Below are 17,431 nucleotides of genomic sequence, written 5' to 3' on the forward strand. Positions count from 1 at the left end.
ACTTCGTTTTTCTTCTTAACTTCACATTAATACTATATTGGCCATTTTGTATTTCGTCCGGAGATGTAAATTCATCTCAAAATGACCTTTCCTCAGCGTTTGTAAAATGGCATGCTACTGTACTTCAGTGTTCTAATGCTGCAGGGTCCACCATTGAGGTCCAAATCAATTTAGGTGTATGAAAGGGGGGAAATCATCACAGGAGCGATGAATCTCCCAGTGGTTGAAATAAAGTTATTTTTAGCCAACAGTCCGCTAAACTAGTCTTCTTAGCATACTTTTAAGCTCCGTTTTGTTTGTTACCTTGTGTCAACTGTTTGCCTTCCCAAAGAATAAAAGAGTACGTAGTTACTGACACATTAGTAGTTTAATGCCCATGGAACATCTTAATACACCGTATATTTTAAATTATGATACTAAAAAAGTCACATACAGAGAACGAGAGGAGTAAATGTTTCTGTCTGAGTGAGTCATTCTAACTTTTCCAGATCTCTGGCAGAGCATTGTGCAGGTTGAGTTGTGCCAGTAGCAATAGTGGGAAATAGACTAATGTGGAAACTAAAGCCACACGCCACAAGATGGACGACAATGGAACGCTGCAAGGCGCACACATCCAGATTCAGGGCAAAGCCATGTCTCTCGACACCCAGCTTAAGCACAAAGCACAAAGCTTTGCTGCCTATATGAAATTACTTCCATGCACGTAGTAATCTGCTACATGTCAGTAAAGATTTTTCCAGTCTGCTTGCTAATAATCAATAAAGTAACCAAGTTTCAGACTTATTTTGTATGGCTCTTATACCATACAAACCACATTCTTACATTTGTGTTACTTTCCACGACGAAGAAATATAAAAAATGAATTACCTTCACTCACCACATTCCTATATCCAATCAAGTAACACAACTCAAATGTCCGCATACAGAGACTTACAGTAGGTCATAACATCCTGTGGTCTGAAATAAACTTCTGCCTCTGTCATGTATTCATCATGGGAGAGCACACACTCCCGTTTCATTGTGTTTTCAGGTGCATTCATTTTGAGACGGATGGAAAAAATGTGTGAGGTGTGTTTCTACCCTTGTAATCATTAGGTTTCATGAAGCTTATATACATTTGTCTGTTGCAGACCACTCAAAACCCTGTTAAGTTCCTCTCACCGACTTTTCCAATGCAGTCCTTATTCTTTGCCCCCTCACTTTGAGCATCATTCATCCATCAAAAAGTACAATAAATGTCACAATTATTAAATAATTATTTTCCCCAATACACGTTACTATGTTTAGATCAGATATGTGGGCAGGCAGTCAAGCAACGTGTAAAAAAGCCTCAACCCCAAGTGAGCTTGTAGTCTTAATTAATGTTAGCGTGTGTGCTTAGCTGTAAACACAGTCGGATGGGTGACCAAAACATTGGGTTACGTATTGTAACCCTTGTATTTTAGCACAGGTGGAGCCCTCTACTGAACTCTATGGGTACTACCCTCTATGCAAGCATTCTCCCACTGAGACTTCTATAGACGTAGCCGGCCTTGGGCGGGCCTACCTGAATGCGCGCGCATCACACCGTATAAAAGCAGGCCTCGCCTCCTGACTATCATCCTACACCTCTCTTCAGCGAGCGGAATAGGACAGACAGTGCCCTGAGTAGAGGGCTCCGCCTGTGCTAATATAATAAGGGTTACAAAACGTAACCCAACGTTATATCTCTCACAGGCTCCGCCCTCTACTGGACTCTATGGGTACAGTGGGTGGAGCTGCGATGTATACGCGCACTGTCGTCCAACAACAACATTCCACCCTACTGCCCCTGACCGGCTTTTATGATCAGCAGCTGCTGCACCACATTCTCCTTTAATCCGGTTATAACCGAGGAGAAATCTGGGCTGTGGCTGACAGAGCACACCCTGCTGTGCTTACCTCGCAGAAAGTGTGCTAAAAAAACAGTGCCGGGGGACCCCCCCCCAGCCCATAGACAGATGGGGAGAGCCCCCTCGGCCTCGAATGGGCTTACTACACGCCTGCTTCCCTGAATCCCTAAGGATAACAGGGAGAGCGCCAGAGCCCATGCCCCACACTCAAACACTGACCCCGTGCAGAGTGGGTGGACTAAAGTGTGGAGGGCTACCCCCCTCCTGCCCTGTAAGGGCCCAGCGCACCCCTCGCCCCCCCCCCCCCCACCAGTCCTGTGTTGCCCCCGCAAGCACAGACGAGGAGAAAGAGCCCGACATGTCGAAGAGATAAAACCTTATGAAGGGGCCTGGCGTCGACCAAGACGCCGCTGTGCATATATCCTCCACACTCACACCGTTGAATAAGGCTGTCGACGCAGCCACAGCCCGTGTGGAGTGCGCACGAACCCCTGTAGGGCAGACTCTCCCTGCCTGTCCGTAGGCATGTGCAATGCACTCGCAGAGCCAGCCTGCCAGGCGTTTCTTGGACAGAGCTTTCCCGATCACACCGCCCCCCACACACACGAACAGCTGTTCGGTGCGTCTAAGGGCAGCCGTGCGCTCCACATAACATGCTAGCGCACGCACCGGGCAGAGGAGAAGACTAAAACCCCCTAACTGAATAGCCCTCGACCTGAACGCACTCCTTAGCTTTTGGGCACAAAGGAGGGGTTCGGTCTGAGTGTTGCGCCGCTCCGGTCACCCCGAATCAGTAAACAGCTCGGGTGCACCGACAGAGCAGTTAACTCGGACACCCTTTTGGCTGACGTTAAGGCAAGAAGCAAAGCTGTTTTCCTCGACAATGCTTTCAGAGAGGAGAGCTCCAGAGGCTCAAACGGCCCCGAGGCCAGAGCCTCGAGCACTAGGGGCAGGTCCCACTGTGGGGTGGAGGCGTGCACTACTGGGCGCAGCCTCCTGACCCCCTGTAAAAACCGCCACATCAGTGGTTGACTAAAGGCTGACCTGCCGCCAAATCCCTCATGGCAGGACGAGATGGCTGCTGCATTCTACTACATTTATAGTAGAATGAGCTAGTCCTCTGTCCACCAATAACTGTAAGAAGGAAAAAATAGAGCCTAACTCACAAGATAGGGGCTCTATTCTCCGCTCCTCACACCATCGCTGGAATCCTAGCCACCTTGGCCTGTAACAGGCTGTGGTGGATCCAGCTCGATATGCCTGGATAGCAGTGGCGGCTGGTGGAAAATATTTTTGGTGGGGCTATTGATAGAGTGAGTAAACATTTTTTTTCGGGAGAAATGACCCCTTAAATTAGGACTTCTGGTGATGTAATGCCGCGTTTCCAGTGCAGCGCGGAGCTCGCTTTAATGCTGCGTTCAGACCGGACGCGATGCGAATATTCGCTTCGCTCTAAACGCTCCTATCGCATCGCTCTAGTCGCTTGAGTTTCACGGCAGCTGTCAGCTGTGTTTACTCGCATCATTCAAACAACCTGATCTCACCAGAATGCGTGACTCCACCACGACTCCTTAACATCACAATGCGTGGTGGAGTCACGAACTTTGTTACATTTGCATGTCGGCACCACGCAAACAACCCCAATGTAAAGTGAATGAGGCTCTTTTGTCGTGGTGCACACACGCATTTCTACAACGTCCAGCAGTGAGCTTTTATTCTATACAACGTTTTTAAAATCTACTTTATAGCTTGTAGTAACTCACGGGAGGCTTCTTTTATTTTATTTGTATTCATAATAATTTTAATTTTTCTGCTGGTTGCTGCTGTTTCGCTCGGGGGCTCTGCCCCGTAATGATAAACTAATGCCATGGGCAAGGCCAGGCAGGAAACAGGTGACTTATCAGTAACTTTAGACATCGTAACACAATTTTAAACGAGATTGTATTGTAGATTATACATTTGTGTGATACTAATTGTATGATATTTACCTTGTTCATTAAAAATTAAAATATAAAATATATATTTTTTTTAAATATATTTTTTTTAAATATATTTTTTTTTATTTAATATTTTTTTTAATTTTGTATCTGGCAAGAGGTGGGGCGGCGCCCCTAGCGCCCCTATGGGCCGGCCGCCACTGCTGGATAGACTGAATAACACTGTCAGACAATCCACCCTGTCTCAGCCTGTCCCTCTCAGGAGCCAAGCCTGGAGAGGACGGCCCAGAGTGGGTAACGCCCCGATTGCATGTGCCTCTTGAGACCTCGCCCCCCAGAACTGGGGAACCTCCCAGGGCTGGCCCACCTTCATCTGTGTCATCTCTGAGTACCACGGCGCCCCGACGCGGTCCGGAGCCACTAGGATGACTGACAGACGTTCTCGCCTCACTCTCCCCAGGAGAGGGAGAAATGAGAAGCAGCGGTGGAAAGGCGTATAGCAGCGTCCTTGGCCATGGCTCGTGTGCAAACGCGTCCACCCCCAAGGGCGGGTCATCGCCCAGGGCCATGGAGAACCACAGGGCACAGTGGTTGTTGCACCGGCTGGCGAACAGATCCACTTCCGCTCTCCCGAACTGGGCCCAGATCTGCTTCACCACCTCCGGGTGAAGCGTCCATTCGCCTGGCAGGGGGCCGCCCCTCGACATGAGGTCGGCCCCCCTGTTCTCCAGTCCCGGGATATGGAGGGCTCTCAGGGCTAATACCACCTCTGAAGCCCATAACCACAGCCTCTCCGCTGTGGTCAACAAGGCGGCGGAGCAGACTCCGCTCTGCCTGTTGATATAAGCCACTGTGGTGCTGTTGTCGCTCCTGACCATTACATGTCTCCCTTGAATTAGGGGCATGAAATGCTGGAGGACTAACACTACCGCCCGTAGCTCTAGGAGGTTGCTGTGTCGAAACTCTGTTAGAGCCCAGCGCCCACCTATAGCCCTCTTCAGGCAGGTCCCACCCCATCCTGTTCTGGATGTGTCCGTGAACACTGTGATGTAGGAGGTCACCCGTCCCAGTGGAGACCCCCTCCGGAGGTGATCCGGGGACCCCCAAAACCGGAGGTTGCCCTCCACTGAGGGGGGGGGATGGTCATCAGCTGCTGTTTGTGCCTCTTGGGATCCAAACGCAGGCTGGAGAACCACCTCTGCAGGTGGCACGTATGCAGTAACCCCAGCGGGACCACAATGTGAGCAGCCGCCATGAGACTCAAAGTCTCGGACAGTAAAAGCTGTCACTGTTGGCCCCTGTGCACCGCCCGGAGAAAGGACGCACTTCTGCTCTCTGACAGGGTGGCGCGTAGCACGCCTGCATCGAGCACCACTCCCAACTACAACGCCTGTTGGTGAGGTATGGGGGTGCTCTTTTTTCAATTGATCGCAAAGCCTAATTTGGTTAGGTGTGTGATCAATTGTGCTGTGCAAAACATTGCCTGTTCCCGGGACCCAGCCATGACTATGAGGTCGTCTAGTAAAAGAAAACTCTCATGCCGTGGGCGCGCAGCGGTTGAAGCGCTGTGGCCACACATTTGCTGAATGTGCGTGGGGATAGGGAATAGCCGAACGGCAGCCTGTTGTACTCGTAGGCTATTCCCTGGAAGGCAAAACGCAGACACTTTCTGTACTCTGGAGCAATTTCAACATGAAAGTCATGGGCGGCGCCAGGATTTTTTTGCTGCAGTAGCTTAGCAGTTGCTATATGACAGCACGGCGTTGCTAGTTAATTTTCAAAATAAACAAACAATACCAGTGGGCCAAGCACGAGCCTGTTCACATTGTAGCGTTCACCGCTATTCAAGATCACTCAAGCCTTCAATGTCGAAAACGTTCTCTTTATTTACAGAACCAATCAATAGTGTAACACTCATGACTTTCACGTAACACACACCGGAAAACGCACACACATACACACCTGGAAGGGGCGGTCTCTCCCTAACTCCCACTAACAACATTGCCTAAATAACGCACTTTTCTTCCTCTCTGGCCTCATTCTGTGACTCTCCTCCTCCTCCTCCTCCTCCTCCTCCTCCTCCTCCTCCTCCTCATTCTCAGTTCTCTTCTCCTCATTCACAATTCCCCGTGTTAGATCTCACTGTCAGCACGCCTCGAACAATGCGCCATGTCGGAAAATATAACACATTCTTGATTCATTTAAAATGACCATTTGTAACTGAGAGGAGTGACTGCTCATTTCTGCCGAGATGCTCAAAGGGTGAGACGCTGTGTCTGAGAATCACTGACTAGCAGAATTTGTATATTCTGGAGTGGAGCTCTGCAGAGAGCAGGGTGGAGGAAATGAGGGCAGTGGATCATCACGGTGCGGAGAGGAGCAGCGCTAGTTCCACTGCAGCTCGTGGTAGCAGCTAGCTGGTCCTGCTGCTGCGGGTGCAGCGGGTCAGTTGGCGGGGGCACCTGTTCTTCGTGGTCCCAATCCTCCCGCTTTTCATAGTGAACATCGGGATCCTTGTGGATAGCAGGGTTGTCCGTCTGGACCGGCTCCGTTGGAGAACGCGGTCGTTTACGCTGACTTGTGACTGTGAGAAATGTTTCCATTTTCGATCTACTGAGAATTAGCCAAGTAACAGTTCACGCAGTAAATTACAACGACCCGCCCCTGATAGATCCCGCGAAAATGTATCATATTTATACACATTCTCGCGGGCTACGAGAATGTGTATAAATATGATTTTCATATCAAAACAATGGGGTTACTAAGCCGTTGCTAGGCCAATTGTTGGAGTTGCTATAGCAACTCCTAGATACCCCCTGGCGCCGCCCCTGATGAAAGTACGCGTCTTTCAGGTCGATGGTGGTGAACCAATCGCCTGGCTGCACAAGCCCCAGTAACTGTTTCATAGTTAACATGCGGAATTTCCTGCAGGAAATGTGGCGATTCAGGCCGCGGAGATCTAGAATAGGTCTGAATTCCCCTGTCTTCCTGAGATCCAGGAAGTACATGGAATAAAGACCCTTTTCTCTGTGCTGAGGGTGCACAACAGACACAGCCTGTTTCTGCACCAGAGCCTGAATCTCTGCTGAGAGGAAACACAATTCCTCCTGGGAGAACAGATTTACCTCTCGCATGCCCATAAAAAGAGGTGAGTGTGGGACACCCACAAGCAGGGGCGCCGCCAGGGATTTTGGGCCCCATGAAAATATATCACATTGGGCCCCACCACCAGGCACAGGCCACTTTGTTTATACCTTGGTTTTTACCTCGAGTGCCGTACCAAATGGTCTAGTGGTCCGTATATGGCCCGGGGGCCGGAGGTTCCCCACCCCTGCTTTAATATAATAACATTAGTATTAATATCATAACAAAAATACAGACTGATCACTCAATGCTTCAAACTGTCCATCATCCTAAATAGACTAAAAGCAGTTTTTTGTTTTATATAGATCATTGGCTATGTGGGAAAATACTGTGTTTGAAATGTATAATTTAAATTAGATGTTAGCTTTTTGTTATATATATATATTTTGTATTCCAGTCTCCCTTCAGATATGTTAAGTGGCATGTCATTCAACATGTCTGCTCACCTCCTTCAGTTGGGAGAAAATCTGGTTCAGGTTCAGCCTTATGGGGGGACAGGGCTGCAGAGCCTAGAGATGGATCTGTTGGTCCTGGCACCAGGGGGAGGGACAACTGATTTAGTATGAATAGCTGCTAAAAATGTGCCTGCATTTATTAAAGGTAGGGAGGTAAGAATGGAGAAACCAGCTCGAGTGAGCTAGAATTTGAAAGTACACAACCGAACAAAATCTGTCCCTTCCTTCAGAGTTCCTTACAGAGCCCCTCCTCCAACACACAAACGCACACATGACCAATGAGGGCACGAGATAAGTTTGTGCACAGATGGAAGGCTGACAGGCAGGTAGGCCATCCAGTTACTTTAGCCGGGCCGGTTCAGATGACTGGTCGTGCTTTTTACAGCGCCACAGCTTCCACAGATGACATTTTTGTATTTGTTGTCAAAGCATTTAATATATTCATTGCTATCGGGATGTTAAGAGCATTCCATGGAATATAACAAAAAGTGAATTACCTACCATACCTTTAAATGTCAGCTAAAAGAGCAGTGAAATGAAAGACCTCTGAATTTTCTGTAAAGATATTAACAGTACTTAATGTCAGCTTAGTAAACAAAAAAACATTAGCTAACAGACTAATTTCCACCACTCATGGACCACACCCACCTTTTCTTGTGAAAAACTGGGTGACATACTGTCGCCCTTTAGTCCCTCTCTCTTGTCTTTCTCTCCTTTTCTTAGAGCCTGACTTTGTTGGTCGTTAAAACATGGTACAACACACGTATGTAGGCTAAGTACTAGCATCCCTCCTCACATGCTTTCACTCTCTGCAAGTGCCGGTGCCGCACCGCGTTTGGAGGCAGGACCAAACCATTACATGTAAATAGAAGGGGGTGTACAGAGGCTTTGGGTAATTAACTTTTGGAAGAAAATAAGTTAAATGAATCGTAAGTTTAGTGATTATCCATCCATCCATCCATCCATCTTCTCCCGCTTATCCGTGGTCGGGTCGCGGGGGTAGCAGTTCCAGCAGAGAGCCCCAAACTTTCTTTTCCCTGGCGACATCAACCAGCTCTGACTGGGGGATCCCAAGGCGCTCCCAGGCCAGCGAAGAGATATAATCCCTCCACCTGGTCCTAGGTCTACCCCTTGGTCTCTTCCCAGCTGGACGTGCCTGGAACACCTCCCTAGGGAGGCGCCCAGGTGGCATCCTAACTAGGTGCCCGAACCACCTCAACTGGCTTCTTTCGACGCGAAGGAGGAGCGGCTCAATTCCGAGTCCCTCCCTGATGACCGAACTTCTCACCTTATCTCTAAGGGAGACACCAGCCACCCGGCGGAGGAAACCCATCTCGGCCGCTTGTATCCGCGATCTCGTTCTTTCGGTCATGACCCATCCTTCATGACCATAGGTGAGGGTAGGAACGAAAATGGCCCGGTAGACAGAGAGCTTTGCCTTCTGGCTCAGCTCCCTTTTCGTCACAACGGTGCGGTAAAGCGAGTAGCGACTGCAGTACCGCTCCCGCTGCTCCGATTCTCCGGCCCATCTCACGCTCCATTGTTCCCTCACTCGAGAACAAGACCCCGAGATACTTGAACTCCTTCACTTGGGGTAAGGACTCATTCCCTACTTGGAGTGGACAGTCCATCGGTTTCCTGCTGAGAACCATGGCCTCAGATTTGGAGGTGCTGATCCTCATCCCAGCCGTTTCACACTCGGTTGCGAACCGATCCAGTGAGTGCTGAAGGTGACCGATGAAGCCATTAGAACCACATCATCTGCAAAAAGCAGTGGTGCAATCCTTAGTCCACCGAACTGCAGACCCCCTCCCCCACGACTACGCCTCGAAATCCGATCCATGTATATTACAAACAGGATTGGTGACAAAGCGCAGCCCTGGCGGAGGCCAACCCTCACCGGAAATGGGTCCGACTTACTGCCGAGGACCCGGACACAGCTCTCGCTTTGGGAGTACAGAGATTGGATGGCCCTGAGTAGAGATCCCCTCACCCCATACTCCCGCAGCACCTCCCACAGTAACTCCCTGGGAACTCGGTCATACGCCTTCTCCAAGTCTACAAAACACATGTAGACCGGATAAGCGTACTCCCAGGCCCCCTCCAGGATCCTTGCGAGAGTAAAAAGCTGATCCGTCGTTCCACGACCAGGACGGAATCCGCATTGTTCCTCCTCAATCTGAGGTTCGACAATCGGCCTGACCCTCCTTTCGAGTACCTTGGAGTAAACTTTCCCGGGGAGGCTGAGTAGTGTGATGCCTCTGTAATTGGCACACACCCTCTGTTTAGTGATTAATTTATCAATATAACGTTCTATTAATGTTAATTATTGAGGATTGATGAAAGGTTACTTACATTTTTTTTCTTAATGTTCTAAACATTTTGGGGCCCCTGTCAGTCACGGGCCCTTAGAATCGTCCTAACTTTTCACCCCCTTACGGCGCCCCTGCCCACAAGACAGTGGTCCATGTGATACAGTGGTACAGTGTATCGACATTAGGGGTGTTGAAAATAATCGTTTCTACGATGCATTGCGATGCGGACGTGGACGATTCGGTCTCGATGCAGTGACGGAAGATAATCGGTTATAGAGTAGTAACGTTGCTTCCTGATTTTCCGGCCGCGGCTTTACTATAACGTTTTTTCTGTCACTTTAAAGGAGACCTATCATGCTATATTTAAATGATATAGTGTATGACCATACCTATATAAGGCATATTTATACATTTTATTTTTCAAAATACCAAACAGATCATTTTTTAGACATGCCTCGTTTCGCTCATTTTCGCTTTATTCCAAGCCCGTCTTTGAAAATTCTGAGCAGCAGCTGACCACGCCCCCCTGCAGAAGAGCAGGCATGAGCCGGCGAGAGTCACGTTACCATGCTTGCTGTGATTACGAGTGTCGAATAAACATGTAATCTCAGAGCAATGCATGTGTTCAAGCATACTATCAATTTGATCCAGAAACTGACCCTGAAGCAGCGGAGGTTTTGGTGGAGGTGCAAAAATCTCGGTTGCAGCAGGACGTTTCTGAATGGTTAGCTGACAAGCTGTTGTCCCTATTTATTTTACTCTGTTACGATGCTTGCTCCTTATTCCGTTCATATTTTGGCTAATTAGCAAGAATGCAATGTGTACAGTTTGTAACGCAAAAACAGCGATATATATATATATATATTTATAAAGGGAGACATTCATATTTTCAGCATATATACAATGGCCTCATTGCGTTTAATAGTTTACAGTCCTTTTCTTCCAACATCCTGCAACAACCGTTGGAAAGTTGAATAACTTGGGATGATAAAAAGTATAACTCCAACAACACCTCAGTTGTCAGCAATGTGTGTAGTTTCATGTGTTTTTAAAAGCTCATAGTTATTGACTTATTTGTGCAAATTGCGCCACGACGTCATTGTACTATTATATACTACACAGCAATGGCATAACACACCCATGTGTACGACAAAAAGGTCCACACACACAACCTTATGCTTTTGAAATCAGAATATTCTTTACCCATCCAAACATGAATAATCACGACACATTTTGATATCAACTTGGAACTTTATTGTCAAAATCAACGGTTAAAAAAACCCATACAAAAAAACTAAATGTAGCCTACTTGTATTTTGTATAAATGACACTAAATATTTTTACAGAAGCTTTGTGAGCTGGTGCTGGGGCTTCCTTGGACGCAGGATCAGAGTGGTGATTCCGGCCTGCGTTGTCCTCAGGATACGCAGGGAGTTTCCTGATCCGTGAAATGTCGATGTTGGGTTCAGACAGCAGCCAAATTGAACCGTGTAGCATACCCGGCGATGACCTCTTCCCTGTCAGGTCGCTCATAATGGTGCAGGGTCCACAAAGACTTGGTCGAAGATGAGGTCCATCAAGTTGGCCACGTTGGGCTGTGCAATGGTAAAAAAAGCACAACAAAAAATGTGGTTTAGATTAGTATATGCATGTAAAAAACTGAAACTTATTAGCAAAGCGCTCTATTTAGCAAAGCTCTTTGCTTAGCCTTTTCCAATCTGAGTTAGTTTTGGACCGTAACGTGCATGCTGTGTTTCTGACTCAATGCAGGTGATGTGTTGGAGAGGGGCTGAGCTCAGTAGACTGACTGTAATGAGTGCTAGCCACTAATTAGCCTGTTGCTAGAGGTAAGGCCTTGTCAACAACAACAGACCGACGGGGCTTTAGCTCAGTTTTACTCGTGGTGTGTGTCCCCCCTCGCATACATACACAGTGTTGTATCCTAACACACCCCCATTTATATTCATGTGCGCAAACAAGTAAACACACAAAAGCTTTTACATATAACGCTGCAAAACATGGCATGTCTCATTAGCGTAGCGTAGCTTAGCTTACAGATCGATGATATCTGATCGTTCTTACAGACTACAATCACAAAAGCGTTTACATATAACGCTGGAAAAAACGGCACTTGCCTACAGAAGATTACGTTTGTTATTATAACTTACTCAATATGATTGTAGAGGATACAAAATACTAATAAATAGGAGAATAAATACTTGTGTTATCGCCTAGGGCGTGGCTTTACAGCCTTCACACAGATCGCCATTACGGCAGTATGTCTGAACATGTTAGCAAATGCCTGATAATTCAAATGACAAAGCAAAGACTGCGGAGCGTACAAAATAAAATGCTACAAAAATATATAAACCCCTAACCGATTACTATTTGGGTTTGAGGCGACATTGATGCGGCGAAGCTACATGCTACATGCTACAAGCTAGAGATAGCTTTATCAGGAAAAACACCGCTAAATCAAAACTTACAGCTTCAAAATTGGATGTGTCCTCACTGGCCTGGTCCAGGATGGTTGGTATTGATCCCGGGTTTAGCATTAGTTTGGAGGCATATCCGTGTTGGACTTGAGAGAAGTTAATAAACATGTCCGTGGTAAAATGTTTGGAACACACAAACAGAAATCTTCTGTGGTCTTCTGGCACATGTCCCTTGTAAATGAAGTCTAGCCACAGATTCATTTCTTTTTCCACTGATGGCATTGCATGCAGTCCCCTGTCCCGAGTCTTGCAGCCAACAACAGCACAACGTTTAACTGGCTTAGACATCCTGGCAAGAGCAGGCAAAAACACAGATGTGACTGGGGTGTTGATTATTTAGCCTGCCTATATGCGAATGAGAGGTTTGGCAATGCACGTGGCCGTGGCTCATTCCCCTGATAGGTGGAGAGTTGACCAATAAGCGGAGCACTTCTTTGTGACGTAGAAAAGTATTGGAATGTGGATCCGTTTTTTTCAGATCCGTTGCAGCCCCTTTTTTAGAGATTTGGCGAAGGAGGAAAATATAGAGGGTTGTGTTTTCTGACACTTGGTGAGTTCCCTGGAACACCGAGGACACATATTCATGTATAAAAGACGTACAAAGGTGCATTTTGCATGATAGGTCCCCTTTAATATCAAATCGGTCGGTGACGCAGAGATCAGGGAACATACATGACAGCGGCACAGCAACACGGAGCAGTCTGCTTTATCCACCAACACAAGAACACTAGTCCAGAACCGACAACAGCAGGACCTGCTCTGAATCACTCCGTGTCGCTGCGGCTCAGATGCGGCTTTCACACCAGCGCTTTTCAGTTTCTAGCTCCGAGCGGGATCTTTTCTGGTTCAGCTCCGGTTTCCCTTTTCAGCTCCCGCTCTGTGCACACCGCCCACTGGTGCCCCAGAGCTGCCCTTGCTGCGTCATGACGTCACCGTTTACATCGCTGATTTGCCCCCCAACGGCAGCCATTACGGCAGCTCACAACAACAACAACAACAACAACTGCGTCGGGTCGATGATCGTGTTGCTTTTAATCACACGAAGCCAGAATAAATTGAATAACGACTTCTCCAACCTTATACTTTTCTCCAGAGTGCCGTGGTTCATTGTTTATTAATGTGTTTCTGCAGCATTTACCGACCGCTGCAATATTGGCTGCTCTTCCACGGGAGTTTATTCTCCCGTTAGCTCCCGGTTAGCACACACTGCAGCGGCCGCTCTAAAGTATTCACTGTCCGACTCACACAAGCAGCTGATGCATATCCCCAGTTCCCCTTAGCCTAAGTGAATGTGTGTCAGTCTGAATTGACACTGTTTGGTATCACAACGCTGTTATGAAAGTTTCTCTGGTATAAAACGGGTGATGTTAGCATAGCAACCGAAGCTAAACTGACTACTTGCATCCGATAGCTGCAATAATACAAAACAACACGTCTGCCTCTCTCCACAATGATCGATAACAGTGAACGGATGGTCAAAGTAAGGCACAAATAAACAGAATCACACGAAGCCTGGTTAGTGTTGCCTGACTTTATAAAGTGTGTTTATAGGCACTACTGCTTGTAGGCAGGCATAACAGTCAATCCATGGGAGGTGGGTTTAGTTTCCTGCACGCCTCGACGTAAGAGAGACCTCTTAGCTCCAAAGCTCTTGCCTCTGGACCGACAATTTTTTGGAGCTGGAAATGAAGCGGATTCCGGAGCTAAGAGCCGGCGCAGCTCCGGTGTGAACTGGAAAACCCGGCGCTTTTCAGGCTCTAGCTCCGAGCCGGAGCTGAAAAGGCGCTGGTGTGAAAGGGGCAAGAGACACAGGGAGGGATTTATGTTTTTCAAAAATAATCGCGTTACAATCATGTCAGGTTTTTGGTGGATTTAATTAAGTCTTGGATTGCAAAGTATGAATGTCCTCTAGCAATTTTCAGACGATATATACGTGTGTAAAGTTTGTGAAGGCAGGAGGAAAAAAGCTTCCGCGATCACCGTCTCCTCTCCGTTCCTCCAAACCCCGCCCCCTCCCTGAAAATAATGAGTGACAGGCTGATAGTGACCCGATAGAAACTTTGTTATTCACTTAATCACTGAGATATAATGAAGCTAATTTAATCTCATACATTCATGGGATTTATGTAACAGTAAAACAGAGAATGTAAGTGAGCACCCACATGCAGTATTTTTGTTTGTATATGCTGTTGTAAATACTCCTGTTGTCTGCTGTGTTCAGACCATAGACTGTATATGGTTCAGACTCAAGTCCTGTGTGTGATGCCACATTCAGGACATTCAGTGTCCTTTTTTTAACAGAAGACCGTTGCTAGAAGCTGCAGCTAGACTGCAGGAGCATTAGCTTTTTGTTTTTGAGAATGGAACAACTTCACACACGGAGGCTAGACCTATACACTTCATTTATTTTGGTTTATAAATTAATGTCAAGACATTTATGTAATTGATTTCTGAAGCACTTTCTAAATAATAAAAAGAGAGTTCATATGTATTTACTGCATGTATGCATTGATGAAAAATAAGCCATGTGCAGTAATATAGAAAATTGAGGATGCAACGCATTGGTATGAATTGTGATGCACCGTGATATCGAACCGAATCTAATCGTTGACAGGATAATCGTAATCGAATCGTGAGACCAGTGAAGATGCACAGCCCTAATAGACATGTGGTACAGTGGGACGCTACAAAACTGGAGTGAATAGCCCCGTTTCAGCGTCCTCCTGTCCCTCCACCTTGTTAGCACACAGCTGAGTTTCCATTCCCCAGAACATTGTGTTAATGGGCAGGCCCCCAGCTGTGGGGCAGCAGCTATGAAGCTGTGATACTCTCTGGTGACCCGTTCCGCCGCAAAAACTCCCCGCGAAGGGAAGATTTGCCCATGGAGGGTTGACACAGAAAGGGCCGATTATTTACTGAGGACCCTGAACGCACCGCCGCGCGCTCTTGTGTGAGCGCGCGCTCCACCCTAAAGCTGTTCTCACCACTACGGTAAACAGCATTAATCGGAGTCTTTATAGGCGTAGTGTGTTTTACTAAGGTCACTGAACGCACCGCCACGCGCTCTTGTGTGAGTGCGGGCTCCGCCATAATGCAGCCTTTACCACTGCGGGTAAACTGCATTGGAGTCTTTGCTCTAGGCGTAGTGTGTTCTCTGACAGCAATACGCCGGCCATAATGTCCATGTACCCGCATAGTGCTCTCCTTTAGATAGCACTCCCTGCGGTTCATCCCTCTCTGCGCACGCCCATTAGCCACCTCCTTTACAGGAGCTACAACTGGGGCAGCGAATCGGGAATTTGTACGGTTAACATTGTGTGTAGGCCTAAGTGTAGCCTTTGTGGAAACAAAAGACACTTAGATTTAGATACAGATCAACCTCATTCTTATTAGAAAAGGTAGTGATCTGTGCATTATACAGGGAGGAGGCGGGATTCGCCCCCTCGTCCCGGGCGGAGAGATTTTCTCCCCCCGCCAGCCAGATCCGTAAAGATGGAAATCCAGTCCCCGTGAGTGCCGGCACGCCGGTTCCACGGAGTGGGCCGAAGAGGTGGAGGGCGCCGCGGGCACGGGATCTCCGTGCCGGCACCTCTCCCTTCGTCTCACCTCTCTACTGAGGTCTTTGAACGCACCGTGGCCACACACACACACACCTCACTCCAGAACTAGGTTACTTACGTAACCCCAGAGTTACATGAAGTGAGATGTCTCACTATGGGATGCGCCTCATCGCGGAGCAAACAGAAGCATCAATCTCATTACGCCAATCCTGATTGGCTGGTGATCTTGACGTTAACGTCAGGGGAAATCACCCCCTGTAAGTAGCTTGCGCCACGACGCATGCGTCATTCAAAATAAGCACCTCTTCTCGCTTCACCGTAGCACGGAGGGCCGTCTGGTGAGACATCTCACTTCATGTTACTCTGAGACTGGGGTTACGTAAGTAACCTATAGTTCTCATTCATAACACTCCGTTCGATGTCTCACTATGGGATATTGTAGCTCCCGTATTGCCAGACGAGCTTATCTCGAAGACCACCGACCAATCAGAATTTAACAGGTGGAGTCACGACTCAACAAGGTGCCCAGCACTGCTCGGGCCACGCTTGGAGCGGATACGCCTAGCCTGTAAAAGCGGACAAAAGTGAGTGGCGAAGACCCGCTTGCCGCTGCACAGATGTCTTGGATGGGAGACATCCTGGACAGAGCCCAGGATGCAGCCAGACCCTGATTTGAAAGAGCTCGCGGACCCGAAGGTGCCTGCAAACTCTGACTCGTAAGGGTCTCAAAGCAATAGCCTCCACATGACAGTGGGAGAGCTGTTGCTTAGTAACCGGCTTGTCCCCCTTTAAGGGTTAGCCCAGGACACCAGGAGTTGGTCATTATGACAAACACCCCTGATCTGTCCATACAGGTGCGTAAGCACAAACTGGACACAGCAAATCCCGCTGCTGTTCCCCGTAGGGACCCAGCGGCTGAGGAAATGTCTCAATATCCATTGGGTACATGTACAGACAGTGTCTGAAAACATTACTGGCTCGCCTGGCGGAAGCCAGGGTCAGTAACAGCACTATGTCAGAGAGACCTGGTGTAGGAATCTCTCGCACTCTGAATAGTGTTAACACTATATTGTACCACTCACGGGCCAGGCCCATAAGGCCAAGCGCTCTGGGTGTGGGTGAAAAATCTCACCCCCCGCTTGGGACAGTATGCCCCTGTGTAGTGGGAGCTGCCATGGCTGCCCGCACAGCAGCTGATAAATCTCCGCCAGCCAGTACATAGCGGGCCAGTGCGGAGCTATCAGGATAAGTGTGTGGCGTTGTTCCCTCACTCTTGCCAGAGTTTGGGGAATCAGAGCCAAGGGTGGGAACGCGTACAGAAGGCCCGAAGGCCAAACGTGTGCGAGTGCGTCCACGCCTAACGGTGCGTTTAGGTCGCGCATCGAAAAGAACAGCTGACACTGAGCATTTTCTCTTGATGCGAACAGGTCCACCGTGGCTCTGCCATAACGCACCCACAGCTGGCTCACAATCCTTGGATGCAGAGTCCAGTCTGCGTAAAGTGGTGTACCTCTGGACAGCAGATCTGCCCCGAGGTTCGACACACCCGGTACATGCGTCGCTCTCAGGGAGAGGAGACGCCCGCTGCTCCATAGGATCAGTTTGCGTGCCAGCATGTGTAACTGGAGAGAACGCAAACCCCCTTGGCGGTTTA

Source organism: Pseudochaenichthys georgianus, chromosome 3 (genome assembly GCF_902827115.2).
Source record: "Pseudochaenichthys georgianus chromosome 3, fPseGeo1.2, whole genome shotgun sequence".
NCBI classification, from domain to species: domain Eukaryota; kingdom Metazoa; phylum Chordata; class Actinopteri; order Perciformes; family Channichthyidae; genus Pseudochaenichthys; species Pseudochaenichthys georgianus.